The sequence below is a fragment of the Manis pentadactyla genome, chromosome 10, assembly GCF_030020395.1.
Source record: "Manis pentadactyla isolate mManPen7 chromosome 10, mManPen7.hap1, whole genome shotgun sequence".
Classification (NCBI taxonomy): domain Eukaryota; kingdom Metazoa; phylum Chordata; class Mammalia; order Pholidota; family Manidae; genus Manis; species Manis pentadactyla.
In genome coordinates, this window is record NC_080028.1 from 24975828 (window position 1) to 24990218 (window position 14391).

Here is a 14391-nt window from a genome sequence, read left to right on the forward strand (position 1 = left end):
CACTGTCATTTTTTTTTGTCTCACTGAATCCATATTGAACTTGCCTGGGGCTGAAACCCATTGGCCAGACAGTAAGACTCTCCTAATAAAGTGGAAATCCTGGTAGGTCTGCTAAGGTCTCTGCTTTGGTTACCACGGAGGCCCCCTCATCAGCCACCAGTGCTTGCTTTTCTCCGTAAATTTCATTTCTCCACAGACTCTTAGATTAGCGATTCTCAGCCTTTTTGGACTCAACATTCCCATTTTATAGTAAGTATTTTTTTAATTTTAATTTTGGTATCATTAATCTATAATTACATGAGGAACATTATGTTTACTAGACTCCCCCCATCACCAAGTCCCTCCCACAAACCCCATTACAGTCAGTCCATCAGCGTAGTAAGATGCTGTAGAATCACTACTTTATAGTAAGTATTTTTAACACTCTTTGTTACCATCCTCAAATAAAGCACATATATAATGCAGTCTAGCTACAAACATCATTAAAAAATAAATATAATGCCCTAAACATATTAAAAAGGATAAATGAGGTTAGTTTATAAGACAAATACACACTGTAATATATAAATGCTTGGGGAAAAAACTGGCAGACAATGAAGTTGTCAGGTATTGGCATATGAGTGTTTATTTTAAAAATTATATCACAAAAAACTTCTAGCATATGCTATAGAGAATAGTAATTGTGATGTGATTTATACACATTTTTATTTACATATATATTTTATCATATATTTTATTTGGTTTCTGGCATAAAGATCTAAAACCCTTGGAATTTTTTAAGTGAGAAGGGCAAAGGAGTCTTTTGTTATGCTAATGAGGGGACTCTGGGAAAGCACCTGAGGATGGGGACTGGTCACCAAAGCAAATAACCATGTGACTTGAGGGATACCCAAAGTGTCATCACATCCCCCTGCTATTAGAGTAGGGGTCTCCAGAAGCCCCAGGTAGAGTCCTAGCTAACAGCTGGTTTGCAGAGAATTTGCTGGGTCTGCAGACCCAACTGCTGGTTGTTTCTCTGGTTCCTGAGTTATATATAATTGTAATAGACATTTGGCATTAGAATTGCTAGATCCTTAGGCTGTTAGATAAAAGCTGTTACAGTGAAGATGACAAATTGGAAACCTTTGAAACTGTTCCCAATCCGAGCCAAGATAATAAAAAGTGATATTGTGTCCCAGGGGAGAGGGTGGTGACTAGAACCACTGTGGATCCTACAGCGAGAATGTAGACTACCACGGCAAACTCAACCCTGTAGCAGTCCCAGCGCAAACTGTCTTGGGCAGGGCACCGCTGCTGCAGCAGATTAATAAGGCCCTGGGGGCACAGTATGTGCCGTTCACTGGAGAACACATTCTTTAATATTCCAAACAGAAATAAGGATAAGAAGCAGCTCACATTTGTGTGGAAGAGGTTGTATTTATTTGCAGTTTTGTCCAAGGACTGTGTAAACACTTATCTCCTCTTTCGTAACACAGTCTGAAAAGATCTGGACCGTCTGGACATCTGTCAGAACAATATACCATGACCTTATACACCCATTCTATACTGATGGGTGGGATGAGCAAGAGGTGGCTTATATGTTAGAGGCCTTGGTAAGATGCATGAATCCAGAGGGTGGAAGATAAATCTAAGAAGATTCAGGGATTTGCCACTTAGGTAAAGTTTTTAGAGGTCCAGTAGTCAGTAGCATGTGGAGGCATCCCCTCCAGAATAAAAGACAAATTTCTGTCTTCTGTCTTGTGTCTCCTACTCTAATGAAGTCCCATGTCTGGTGGGCGTCTTTGTGTTCTGGAAGCACAAATTCCACACCTAAGAACACTGCTCTGGCTCATGTACTGGGTGACAGGGAAGGCTGCCAGTTCTGAGCACCCCCTGGAACAGCAGTGGGCTCTGCAGCAGTCAGGGTAGAGTTGACAGCAAGACCCACTGTGGGGTATCACAACATAGGCTCCTGGGATTTGGGGCAAGACCAGGCCATCTGCAGCAGAGGATTTTTGTCCTTTCAAGAAGCAGCCCCTGCTGGAGTACTGGGCCCTAACAGAGGCAGAAAGCCTGACCACGGGACACCAAATTGACATGAGTCTGGAAGTGCCCATCACAAGCTGAGTTCCGTCAGACATGCCTAGTCATAAAGTTGATGCGCCCTGAAGCAGTTCATCATAACATGGAAATGATGCACTCAAAACACCCACAGGACCAGAAGCATGAGTAAATTGCATGAGCTAGTAGCCCAGGCCTCATGTTATACCAGCACCACTCCCTCAGGCTGTATGGCCGTGTAGGGGGTCATATACGACCAGCTGAGGGAGGAGAAAAAAACTCAAGCTTGGTTATGAATGGGGTGGCTTGCTATGTGGATGGAAGGTGAAAAATGAATGGCAGCACATTACAGCCACATTCAATGGGGCCCCTAAAAGGCAGCGGAGAGCTAATGGGCACAGCTTCAAGCAGTGTGGCTGGTCATCCACTCTGTGTGGAAGAAGTGACCTGTGATGCGAACTTTCACAGATGCCTAGGCAGTGGCAATCCTGGTGAGAATTTTGAAGGAAAAGACTGTAAGATTGAAGACGAGGAGATCTGGAGTACAGGCGTGTGAACAGACATATTAGACGGGGATAGGTGTGAACGTTTTTTGTATCACATGATCCTTGGAAAAGGAATGAAAGCATCAACCATGGAAAAAGAATGAAAAACCAAGTAGACAAAAAGATTCTACCAGCTGATGTTACCTTTCATAGCGCATCCCAGAACCAGCACAACAGGCACATGAACGGAATGGCCATGTTTGCGGGGACAGAGGCTCACAAGAGCCCAACGGCACGGATTCTCACCAAGGCTAATCTCGCTACTTCTGTCTACGAAGGTGTAATTTGCCAGCCAGCAGAGACCAGCGCCGAGTCCCTGATATGGTGCTATTACTTGAGGAGGTAAACCAGCCAGCCAGTTGGTGGCAAGTCGACAACACTGAGCCCTTTCTGGTCTGGAGTGACCTCTCAGGGATAAAGACCTATTCTGGATATGGATTTGCCTTTTTGCCTGCGGAGCCTCTGCCCATTCGCTATCTGGTGGCTTGCAGAAGGCCTGATCCACTGGCACGGGATCTAGCCCAGATACCATCCAGACAGGGGAACCACTTCACAGCGAAGGGGATGCGGGGATGAGCTCTCGATGGCGGCATCTACTGGCTGCGTCACCTCCTGCCCGAGCCGGACGCCGGCAGCCTGATGAGGGCGCGCACTGGGCAACCCCCCGGGAAGGCGAGGCGGAAGTGCCGGTTTAGAGGCTGCAGTCTGCAGGATGGAGTGCGGTGCTTCGGGACGCACTGTACACGCTGAGTCGGAGACTTCCGAACGGCACTCCCCTAACAGAAAGAATATATGGGGAGGGAGCAGAAGTGGCCTCAGTAAACATCTCAGGGAGTCATTGGGAGACTTTGAGAGTCCTGTTTCCAGAGCTCTGGGCTTTGCAGGTTTAGAATTCCTGATCGCCAAAGGAGTTTTTCTTTTTTCTTTTTTTTGCCAGGGAACACACACACACAAGGTTCCCATTGAACTGCAAGCTATGGCTACTCTTTGCGTATGTTAGAGTCTGTGTCCCGGTACCAGCAGGCAAGCAGAGGAGTCCCTGTCCTGGCAGGAGTCATTGACATAGATCACAGGAAGAGGAAAGGCTGCTTTCACGTATGGGTGGGGAAAACTGTGTGGACCCTAGATGATCCACTTGGAAGTCTCTTGGTCCTTAACTGGAACTGTGGAAGGACATGTGCAGCAATGTGAGCCTGAGAAATGTATAACTGCCAATAAATATACATTCTTATTAGGAATGGGGTTTGGGTCCCACCCAGGTAAGCCTCTAAGACCTGTGGAGGCGACAGAGAGGACAGCAGAGTTTGACATTGGCAGTGGATGAGGAGTCAGCCGAAGAGCAGTCGCAGCCCTGAGGCCAGTGGGGCGACAGGGGGATAGCTGGCCAACAGCCGGCTTCTCAGTTTCCCCTCAGGAAGGGAGGTCTAGAGGAATCGGGGAGCAGCTGCTCCTAGAACATGCGGGAGGAGCAGATCGGAGCACTGCAAGGAGACTCACATGGTGGCCATTGGATGCACTGCTCAGATCCTCAAGAGAGAGCCTGCTGGGAAGAGTAGAAAGGAAAAATAGGGTTGAGGAAGTCATAAAGATAAGAAATAATAGACGCAAGTGCTTGTAAAGCTGCAGAAACATCAGGAAGTGATACTTAGGGAGAAGATAAAGCAGATGACAAGGATGAAGGAAACCAAAAGGAATCCCTTTGACAGAATGCCTCCAGCAGCAAAACAACATAAACTGCAGAAGTCAAGACACAAATTAGAAATAATGCCAAGAAAATTCCTCCCAAACAAGAATTTTTACTCAGAAGCAAGCCAAATAAACAGAGAAACTAGTAAGGCATTTGTTAATGGTGGCTGGAGATTTTCAAACAAGCAAATGTGCCTCTGCCTATAACTAAGGCAAAGGGTTGTAGACCATCAGCTAAAAAATGGTTAGCTGAGATGCTAAAACAGGGAATGTATATGAAGTTGACCATGAAGTGGGATCCTCAAAGACTGTGCACAGGGGAACACAGGGGTGGATCTGTGATAAGATTATTGATACTGTAGGCCCTCTTGAAAACATAAGCAAAACTTAAAAGATACCATGTAGTTTCCCCAAAGTTCCCAAATGGCTTTTGAGGTCAAAAGAAGAAGCAAACTTGTTGCAGCTTAGAAATGTGACTACTCATACAGCCCAGGAAGTTAATTCATCTTATAATGTTTTCTTTGTTTTACAGGCAAGGGTTTCTGAGTAAAGTGCCATTTTTTCTTTCCTCTAAAAAGAGAGAGAGAGAGTGAGAACCCATTATGAGGCCTGAGGTGAGCTGACAGTCTTCGAGTGCTGCACTTGGGAATTCATCACAGCACTTACACTATAGCCTCACCCTCCCTGAACTGCTCCCCACCAGTGTCTGAGCACAGCACGGTACTAGAGCCAGGCCATGCCTACCCAAACTGGGACCCCTCAAGTGGTCAATGTTTGCTCAGTCTCCTAATCAGCCTGGCTGCAACTTTCTCAGAGTTGTATGACAGCTGGAAGCTCTTCCTACTTAACCTTGCTTCCTTCTCTCTCTCCTTTCATGTGTAGCACAGCTACATCAGTCTAAGATATTTCCTGGCCTACAGCCTCCTCTGTTATTTAATCGTAGCACACTTTTCCCCTGTAAATCTCTTGCACACATTCACTTCTGTCTTGGTACCCCAAGGACTTGCATGCCAAGGACTTGCATGACCAAATCCCCATGTATACATTCTATGGGTTTACACAAATGTATAATGTTTAGCATCCCTGGCCTCCCCACAAATGCTGGTAGCACTGTCCCCCTGCAATCTTGAGGCAATGCATGACACCTCTACAGATTGCCAGAATGCTTCTATTGAGAACCACTCACTCAGAGCATAGTCATCAAGATCACAACATTTTATGGCTAGAAGATCTCTTACAATGAAAAAAAATTAAGAAACAGAGAGGTTTAATGACTTCCTCTATTTCTTTTCTCCCTCTCCTACATTGCCTTTACCTTCTTTTCATTCTCTAATTCTTGCATCTCAACTGAAACTGATCAACTTGAGTAGTGGATTAGAAGTACCAAGGAGGTTGAATAGCCTCAGAATTTAGAGAAAGATTTAAGAAGCGATCACTTTTTGAAAATGAAGCTAGGGAAAAAAATCATGATAGATGAAATTAGCTACTTGAATAAGTAACCCACCCTTGGAATCAGCTGCAAATGTATTGCTTTTGTGATTATGTTCTTTCCAGGTTTCATCCAGTCATAAGGATACAGTCTCAGGAAGACATTCTTGGGATTTGAAAAGTGTTGTGGAGTAATCAGTAGTAGGGAGCATTGTCTAAAAATGATCCAAGAATTGTAGTTTAGGTGACTGATAAGTTTGAAGCAGAGATCATTTTTCACTTTTAATTCAATACATATTTATCTGATATGTTTATTGATTACCTACCATGTCCCAAGAATTATGTTAAGCACAGAGCATGCAATGGTAAACATGATCCTTACCCTCAAAGAGCTAATTGTCTGGAGCATGCATTCTCAGTGGGCAAAAAACCTGAGATATTACAATGGGTTGTGGCCCTCCAAAGAGCCATGGTACGTAAACAGATACACAGGCTGTCTGTGGCTTAAGATCTCATAGTGGACAGGGGGAACAATTAGGAAGAAGAGTATCTAAAATGTCTCCTTAGGAAGTCATTCAGGGAACTAAAGTTGAGAAACCTGATATAGAGAGGGAAAAAGAAAAAAAGTGAAGAGGATGATAAAAGAACAGGAAGGAAAAGAAGAGTGAGGAAAGAGAGACAGGAAAGGAGAGAAGAGGTGAGAAAAGGAGAAGCTATGTGAAATTTTAAGAAAACGAAAACAGTTTTGTCCACCAACTGAGCCACAGGACATATAACACACCCCATTACAGTCACTGTCCATCAGTGTAGTAAGATGCTATAGGATCACTACTTGTCTTCTCTGTGTTGTACAGCCCTCCCCGTGCTGCCCCACTACATTATGTGTGCTAATCGTAATGCCCCTTTTTCCCCCTTGTCCCTCCCTTCCCACCCATCCTCCCCAGTCCCTTTCCTTTCCCTTTGGTAACTGTTAGTCCATTCTTGGGTTCTGTGATTCTGATGCTGTTTTGTTCCTTCAGTTTTTTTCTTTGTTCTTATACTCCACAGATGAGTGAAATCATTTGATACTTGTCTTTCTCCGCCTGGCTTATTTCACTGAGCATAATATCCTCCAGCTCCATCCATGTTGTTGGAAATGGCAGGATTTGTTTTCTTCTTATGGCTGAATAATATTCCATTGTGTATATGTACCACATCTTCTTTATCCATTCATCTACCGATGGACACTTAGTTTGCTTCCATTTCTTGGCTAAATAGTGTAAATAGTGCTGTGATAAACATAGGGGTGCATCTGTCTTTTTCAAATTGGGCTGCTGCATTCTTAGGGTAAATTCCTAGAAGTGGAATTCCTGGATCAAGTGGTATTTCTATTTTGAGTTTTTTGAGGAACCTCCATACTGCTTTCCACAATGGTTGAACTAATTTACATTCCCACCAGCAGTGTAGGAGGGTTCCCATTTCTCCACAACCTTGCCAACATTTGTTGTTTGTCTTTTGGATGGTGGCGATCCTTACTGGTGTGAGGTGATATCTCATTGTGGTTTTAATTTACATTTCTCTGATGATTAGTGATGTGGAGCATCTTTTCATGTGCCCTTTGGCCATCTGAATTTCTTCTTTGGAGAAGTGTCTGTTTGACTCCTCTGCCCATTTTTTAATTGGCTTATTTGCTTTTTGTTTGTTGAGGTGTGTGAGCTCTTTATATATTTTGGATGTCAACCCTTTATCAGATCTGTCATTTATGAATATATTCTCCCATACTGTAGGATGCCTTTTTGTTCTATTGATGGTGTCCTTTGCTGTACAGAAGCTTTTCAGCTTGACATAGTCCCACTTGTTCATTTTTGCTTTTGTTTCCCTTGCCCGGGGAGATATGTTCATGAAGAAGTTGCTCATGTTTATGTCCAAGAGATTTTTGCCTGTTTTCTTCTAAAAGTTTTATGGTTTCATGACTTACATTCAGGTCTTTGATCCATTTTGAATTTACTTTTGTGTATGGGGTTAGATAATGATCCAGTTTCATTCTCTTACATTTAGCTGTCCAGTTTTGCCAACACCAGCGGTTGAAGAGGCTGTCATTTCCCCATTGTATATCCATGGCTCCTTTATCGAATATTAATTGACCATATATGTTTGGGTTAATATCAGGGCTCTCTAGTCTGTTCCATTGGTCTGTTGGTCTGTTCTCGTGCCAGTACCAAACTGTCTTGATTACTGTGGCTTTGTAGTAGAGCTTGAAGTTGGGAAGCAAGATCCCCCCTGCTTTATTCTTCCTTCTCAGGATTGCTTTGGCTATTCAGGGTCTTTTGTGGTTCCATATGAATTTTAAAACTATTTGTTTCAGTTCGTTGAAGAATGCTGTTGGTATTTTGATAGGGATTGCATTGAATCTATAGATTGCTTTAGGCAGGATGGCCATTTTGACAATATTAATTCTTCCTAGCCAAGAGCATCAGATGAGTTTCCATTTGTTAGTGTCCTTTTTAATTTCTCTTAAGAGTGTCTTGTAGTTTTCAGGGTATAGGTCTTTCACTTCTTTGGTTAGGTTTATTCCTAGGTATTTTATTCTTTTTGATGCAATTGTGAATGGAATTGTTTTCCAGAGTTCTCTTTCTGTTAATTCATCATTAGTGTATAGGAAAGCAACAGATTTCTGTGTATTAATTTTGTATCCTTCAACTTTGCTGAATTCAGATATTAGTTATAGTAGTTTTGGAGTGGATTTGAGCATTCTTTTCTTGCTCAAATACTTTAAATGCTTTTTCTCATTTAACATTTAAACTTGTTAAGCAATTTCCTGTTAGGTTCCTAATGACCCTATTATTCCATTTGCTTTTTTTAATTTTTACTTTGGTATTCCATTTGCTTTTAATGTGAGCTTTGTTAGCTCCACAATATTGAAACTTTCAGTTTTAGAGTAAGTTTTATTTCTTTCATTTCTGTGCCATGGTAGACAAACATATTTGATGTTGTATGACAGATTATCCAGATTTTCTAAAGTTTTGATTTATCCCTCAGGACTATATACTTTCTTTTGCTCTAAGTATGGATGCATCTATAAACTTTCTGATTATTAGATTTCTCAGGTATCTTGCTATCAGGAAGAAAGTACCTTGCTAGCAGACATTAGTATTTCAGTTAATAGGTGTTATCCTTATAAGCACTTTTAAATATGTATCTTATTATGATATAATTTATATAGAATAAAATGCATATATCTTAGATGTTGATTTTTTTAAAAAGCACTATTTCTTTATAGCAGTTTTAGGTTTACAACAATACTGAGATGAAGGTACATTAATTTCCCATATTAATTTAGGAGTTGATTTTGATTTTTGCTCAGCTCCACACATGCACATCCTCCCCATTATCGACATTACTCACCAGAATGGCACTTTTTTTACAAAGGATGAATTGACACTGACTCATCATAATCACCCAAAGTCCATAGTTTACCTTAGGGTTCACTCTTGCTGTTGTACGTTCTATGGGTTTACACAAATATATGATGTATACCCACCATTATAATACCATACAGAATAATTTACACTACCCCCCAAATCCTCTGTGCTCTGCCTATTCACTTCTCCCATCCCTACCCCCAACATGACAACCACTGACCTTTTTATTATCTCTCTATATTTTGTCTCATATAGTCAGAATGTCATATCGTTGGAATCCTACAGTATGTAGCCTTTTCAGATTGGCATCTTTCACTTAGTAAATATGTATTTAAGGCTCCCCCACGTCTTTTCATAGCTAGATAGTTCTTTTTATTGCCTAATAATATTCCATTGTTGGATGTAATACAGTTTATTTATCAATGCACCTGCTGAAGGATATTTTGATTGCTTCCAAGTTTCAGCAATTAGGAATAATGCTGCCAGAAACATCCATGTCCAGGTTTTTATGTGGATATGTTTTGTCTTTTGGTAAATACCAAGGAGTGCTATTGCTGTATCATATGGTAAGAATATGTTTAATAAGAAACGACCTAACTGTCTTCCAAAGAGACTGTACCATTTTTGCATTCCTACCATCAATGAATGAGAATTCCTCTTGTTCCAATCCTTGTCAGCATTTGGTGTTGTCAGTGCTCTGAATTTCTGCCATTCTAATAGATATGTAGTAGTATCTCATTGCTTTAGTTTGTGTCTTCCTGATGACTTATGATGTAGAGCATTTTTTCATATGCTTATTTACCATCTGTATGTCTTCTTAGATGAGGTGTCTGTTAAGGTCTTTGACCTATTTTTAAAATCAGATTTTTTTGTTGTTACTGAGTTTTAAGAGTCCTTTGTGTATTTTGAGTAATGGTCCTTTATCACATGAGCCTTTTGCAAATATTTTCTCCTGGTCCTCTAATTTTCTTGACATTGTCTTTCACAGTTATAGTTTTTAATTTTAGTAAAATCCAACTTGTAATTTTTCTTCTTCATGGATGGTGTCTTTGGTTTGTATCTATGAAGGCACCACCATACCTAAGGAAACCGAGATTTTCTCCTATGTTATCTTCTAAAAGTTTTATAGTTTTGTGTTTTACACCTAGTTCTGCAATCCATTTTGAGTTAATTTTTTTGTAAAGGGTTAAAGGTCTGTGTATGGACTCATATTATTTTTTGTTTTCCTGGATAATTATTATTTATTGAAGGGTAGTTGACACACAGTATTACATTAGTTTCAGGTGTACAACACAGTGATTCAACATTTATATACATGATAATTCTAGGTACCAGCTATCACCATACCAAGTTGTTACAATATTTTGACTATATTCCTTATGCTATACATTACATCCCGGTTACTTACTTATTTTACAATTGGAAGTGTGTTTATATATATATATATATATTTTGTGAGGGCATCTCTCATATTTTTTGATCAAATGGTTGTTAACAACAATAAAATTCTGTATAGGGGGGTCAATGCTCAATGCACAATCATTAATCCACCCCAAGCCTAATTTTCATCAGTCTCCAATCTTCTGAAGCATAACGAACAAGTTCTTACATGGAGTACAAATTCTTACATAGTGAAAAAGTTACATGGTGAACATTACAAGGGCAGTCATCACAGAAGCTTTCGGTTTTGTTCATGCATTATGAACTATAAACAGTCAGTTCAAATATGAATATTCATTTGATTTTTATACTTGATTTATATGTGGATACCACATTTCTCTCTTTATTATTATTATTTTTAATAAAATGCTGAAGTGGTAGGTAGATACAAGATAAAGGTAGAAAACGTAGTTTAGTGTTGTAAGAGAGCAAATGTAGATGATCAGGTGTGTGCCTGTGGACTATGTGTTAATCCGAGCTAGACAAGGGCAATAAAACATCCACGTATGCAGAAGATTTCTCTCAGAACAGGGGGGGTGAGGTTCTAAGCCTCACCTCTGTTGATCCCCAATTTCTCACCTGATGGCCCCCCTGCGACTGTGCCTGTCTTAGGTTGTTCCTCCCTTGAGGAATCTTACCCATCTCTGGCTAACCAGTCATCTTCCGGGGCCATACAGGGAAATGTAAAGTTGGTAAGTGAGAAAGAAGCCTTATTGTTTGAAAAGGTTAGCTTTTTACTTCTTTGTATATTAATGCCCTGTGGCTTCTATGCCCAGCATTTGTCTTGAGGTGTCTTTACCACTTGGAAGAATTATGATACTCGGTAAATTCGACCTGTGGCAAGAATTCTATTTAAGGGTTGTAATTAGGTAGGAAGAAGAAAAGCTATAGAAGTAGCAGGCGGAAGAAAACTTGGGAAGATTGATTATTTCTTCGACATATCTTCTTGTAGAGTAACTTCAGCATGGATAGGTTTTAAACTACTAATTAAATTGTGCGCACACATTAACATAATAGGAGTACAGTTATGTAACCAAAGCATACCTGTAATTACCAGCCATCTCCAGTGAAACCAAGAAAACCAGTTAGGCACCTTAGGCATTTGTGAAACCTTATCTATGATATGGTGGATATCGTCCAACTGAACTTGAACAGTCTGAGAGAATTCAGATAAATTAAAACAACCCATTCCTGGGGACTGTTCACATCCCTTATGTTCTTTTTTTTTTTTTTTTTAAATAATTATTTTTTATTGAAGGGTAGTTGACACACAGTATTACATTACATGAGTTTCAAGTGTACAACACAGTGGTAGAACATTTATATACATAATTCTAGGTTCCAGCTATCACCCTACCAGGCTGTTACAATATCTTGACTATATTCCTTATGCTATACATTACATCCCGGTTACTAATTTATTTTACCATTGGAAGTCTGTCCTATTTTTTTTTTTTTTTTTTTGTGAGGGCATCTCTCATATTTATTGATCAAATGGTTGTTAACGACAATAAAATTCTGTATAGGGGAGTCAATGCTCAATGCACAATCATTATTCCACCCCAAGCCTAATTTTTGTCAGTCTCCAATCTTCTGAGGCATAACAAACAAGTTTTTACATGTAGAACAAATTCTTACATAATGAATAAGTTACATAGTGAACAGTACAAGGGCAGTCATCACAGAAACTTTCGGTTTTGCTCATGCATTATGAACTCTAAACAGTCAGTTCAAATATGAATACTCATTTGGTTTTTATACTTGATTTATATGTGGATACCACATTTCTCTCTTTATTATTATTATTTTTAATAAAATGCTGAAGTGGTAGGTAGATACAAGATAAAGGTAGAAAACATAGTTTAGTGTTGTAAGAGAGCACATGTAGATGATCAGGTGTGTGCCTGTAGACTATGTGTTAATCCAAGCTAGACCAGGGCAATAAAACATCCACGTATGCAGAACATTTCTCTCAGAACGGGGGGGTGAGGTTCTAAGCCTCACCTCTGTTGATCCCCAATTTCTCACCTGATGGCCCCCCTGCGACTGTGCCTGTCTTAGGTTGTTCCTCCCTTGAGGAATCTTACCCGTCTCTGGCTAACCAGTCATCTTCCGGGGCCATACAGGGAAATGTGAAGTTGGTAAGTGAGAGAGAAGCCTTATTGTTTGAAAAAGTTAGCTTTTTACTTCTTTGCATATTTATGCCCTGTGGCTTCTATGCCCAGCATTTGTCTTGAGGTATCTTTACCACTTGGAAGAATTATGATACTCGGTAAATTTGATATGAGGCACAAATTCTATTTAAGGGTTGTAATTAGGAAGGAAGAAGAAAAGCTATAGAAGTAGCAGGCGGAAGAAAACATGGGAAGATTGATTATTTCTTTGATATATCTTCTTGTAGAGTAACTTCAGCATGTACAGGTTTTAAGTTACTACTTAAATTGCACACACGCATTAACATAATAGGAGTATAGTTACATAACCAAAGCATATCTGTAATTACCAGCCATATGCAGTGAAACCAAGAAAACCAGTTAGGCACCTTAGGCATTTGTGGAAACTTATCTATGATATGGTGGATATTGTCCAACTGAACTTGAACACTCTGAGAGAAATCAGACAAATTAAAACAACCCATTCCTGGGGATTGTTCACATGCCATATGTTCTTTTAACAGTAAATAGTTTGTAGTTGTAAGACTTTGGAGCGCTACAATTTGCACTTCTCCAAATTCTTGGTTGAGTTCCAACAGTATAGATCCAGTCCAATTTTGTTGTTTTACTGTATGCACAGGACAGCTTAGATATCTCCTTCCTCATTCCCATGGCAAGTCCAGGAACTGGTGGGATGAGTGCATCTACAGCTGTAGCAGTGCGTGGATCTTTGTTGGGGTTTTTTGATGATCATCTTCTGGCATGAGTCTTCCAGAGAGTGCAGATGTTGGAAGTTCTTTTTCCTATCGTATCTTAGTTCATTTTCGGGGTAGCCCAATTAGGCTTTGATCCTCTGTATAAACACAAACAGACCCTTTGCCTACACTTTTATATGCCCTTTATACCCTTGTGTAGAACTCGTTGGAGGTTACCACACAGGAACTGCCCCCTTTTTTTTTTTTCTATCACTAATCTACACTTACATGACGAATATTATGTTTACTAGGCTCTCCCCTATAAACCCCTTTACAGTCACTGTCCATCAGCATAGCAAAATGTTGTAGAATCACTGCTTGCCTTCTCTGTGTTGTACAGCCCTCCCTTTTCTCCTATCCCCTCATGCATGTTAATCTTAATACCCCCCTACTTCTCCCCCCCTTATCCCTCCCTACCCACCCATCCTCCCCAGTCCCTTTCCCTTTGGTACCTGTTAGTCCATTCTTGAGTTCTGTGATTCTGCTGCTGTTTTGTTCCTTCAGTTTTTCCTTTGTTCTTATATTCCGCAGATAAGTGAAATCATTTGGTATTTCTCTTTCTCCGCCTGGCTTGTTTCACTGAGCATAATACCCTCCAGCTCCATCCATGTTGCTGCAAATGATTGGATTTGCCCTTTTCTTATGGCTGAGTAGTATTCCATTGTGTATATGTACCACATCTTCTTTATCCATTCATCTATTGATGGACATTTAGGTTGCTTCCAATTCTTGGCTATTGTAAATTGTGCTGCAGTAAACATAGGGGTGCATCTGTCTTTCTCAAACTTGATTGCTGCGTTCTTAGGGTAAATTCCTAGGAGTGGAATTCCTGGGTCAAATGGTAAGTCTGTTTTGAGCATTTTGATATACCTCCATACTGCTTTCCACAATGGTTGAACTAACTTACATTCCCACCAGCAGTGTAGGAGGGTTCCCCTTTCTC